Source organism: Helianthus annuus, chromosome 14, assembly GCF_002127325.2.
Source record: "Helianthus annuus cultivar XRQ/B chromosome 14, HanXRQr2.0-SUNRISE, whole genome shotgun sequence".
Lineage (NCBI taxonomy): Eukaryota > Viridiplantae > Streptophyta > Magnoliopsida > Asterales > Asteraceae > Helianthus > Helianthus annuus.
In genome coordinates, this window is record NC_035446.2 from 140,054,227 (window position 1) to 140,056,368 (window position 2,142).

Below are 2,142 nucleotides of genomic sequence, written 5' to 3' on the forward strand. Positions count from 1 at the left end.
GTAGAGAGCATAATCAACGTTGTTCGTATTTTGCATTTTGATCATGTACCTCTTTTTCTTTCGCGAAGGTTTTATTTTTGTATGATTTTAATTATACATTAATCATAAATAGTTTTTAGTAAAAGTAACTTTATCGAGTCCGGGAAACAATCCCGAGTAATAACCTAGTTATGTTATATATAAAAAGAAGGGAAGCTGCTAAGCGTAAACCATCAATTCCTTTTCTTTTCTTTCACATTCTATTCCATAATAAACTAATTAAGTTTCAAATAAGAAACAAAAAAGTTGGTTGGTTGAATGATAAATGTGTTGGTTTGTTTCCACTCTTCCTAGTTTCAAATCTATCGTTGTTATTTACCTTAATATTTTGTATTTTCTTAGACAAAATGACAGTGCACGTCCTTTAGGTTTAACCAAAAGTACAGTGCACGTCCTTAACGTTTAAAAGTTGCACTACAAATCCTTTAACTTTATTTTCGTTGCATTGCAAGTCCTTTATGGCAAACGATGTTAACTTTTACCGTTAAATACCCCACGTGCCTCCCACGTGAGGGGTAGATCTGTCCATTAATTGTCCTCCTTTAAAGTTTAAACCCCAGTCTTCAACCAGTTCATCCCCTTCCTCTCTGTATTTTAACCCTAACACCTGTAAATACCATGGTTTCGCACCAGTACCGCAGTTGTTTACGGGTACGCTTCAGTCTGTTGATAATTGAGAAAAAAAAAGTTTCTTAATTGTCTTCGAAATTAACCAAAACAAAACTAACTTTTACAGATTGTTGAAGCAGAGACAAAAAGAACATACTGTTGCAGCAAGAGCTTAAGTCAACTCCCTTTCATGAGCAGTGTTTTCTATTATCGGAGCCACAAGCTCATCATAATAACCATGCCCTTGAATTCCTTTAATCATCTCCATATGAGTAATCTAAACAAACCAAACAAAAAGGCACAGAAACAACAACATGATTTCATAATCACCATTAACAAAATTACACAAGACAATACACAAAAGACAATAACACATACATATCTTCTTCCACCATCCTTTCCTTTTGGACACCTATCATATAAACCCTAATTTCATCTTCTTCAAGTTTAACACTAGCAAAAGTCCAATTAACCCCTAATTTCTAACAATAATCACCAGGCAGATGTTTTTTTAAACAAATAGAGTGAGAGATACGTACCGGAGGGGGACATGATGATGAGTTGGTCGGATTTTGGGACGGAATCGTCATGGACCTTGGCGGTGATGCTTCCGCCGGTGCCGGAGACCCAACCGAGGGTGTAGAGAGGCGGCATAACTCGGTGATGAGTGACTTGGTTTGTTTGACCTGAGCTCCTTCCAGGTATGCCTGAGATGCTACCGCCGGCGTGACGTCGTCCGCCGCCATGGTGTCCTCTGGTTGGTTGAAGATGGAGGTGACAAGAGAGGAAGGGGATGAACTAAGAGAGGAAGGGGATGAACTGGTTGAAGACTGGGGTTTAAACTTTAAATAAAGGAGGACAATGAATGGACGGATCTACCCCTCACGTGGGAGGCACGTGGGGTATTTAATGGTAAAAGTTAACACCGTTTGCCATAAAGGACTTGCAATGCAACGAAAATAAAGTTAAAGGATTTGCAGTGCAACTTTTAAACGTTAAGGACGTGCACTGTACTTTTGGTTAAACCTAAAGGACGTGCACTGTCATTTTGTCTTTTTTTTATTGTTGTTGGTGTTATACCAAGTGTCGACTCTATGACGATACCCTAACAAGCTCAACGATATCGATCAAACTTCTTACGCCTAACAAACCAAAAGACAACGAATGAATTATTGTTGTATCTCACAGGGAAATGAGGCAAAATCATTGTCCATTACAAAAAAGCTTACTACAACCCTAATTAAAATTAAAATCATATTATAGAATTATTACAATTTATCGGAACAACTCATCAATGCACCAACACAATCACCAAGAATAATAGCCAAATCACAATGTCATTATGCCTTCTCTCTCCTATTTTCCGTTTCACCAATTGTATGTAAATTAGGTAATTAGACTAAAGGGAGTGGGGCCTCCTTTTGAGAGGGCGTCTTACGACACGTGGCGTCACGTCACGTCAGATTAGAGGATTTTGAGCAAAAAAGGGGGAGT

The 2,142-nt window shown here is 38.3% G+C and overlaps 1 long non-coding RNA gene across 1 annotated transcript; it reads right to left on the minus strand.

Moving 5' to 3' along the window:
* Nucleotides 1-272: 272 nt before the first annotated feature.
* Nucleotides 273-1,475, minus strand: LOC110903974. The gene is made up of 3 exons (XR_002572283.2): nt 1,188-1,475; nt 806-925; nt 273-702 (listed from the first exon to the last, which is right to left on the minus strand). It is a non-coding gene; the product is annotated as an uncharacterized LOC110903974 (long non-coding RNA).
* Between the last annotated feature and the right edge of the window lie 667 nt (nt 1,476-2,142).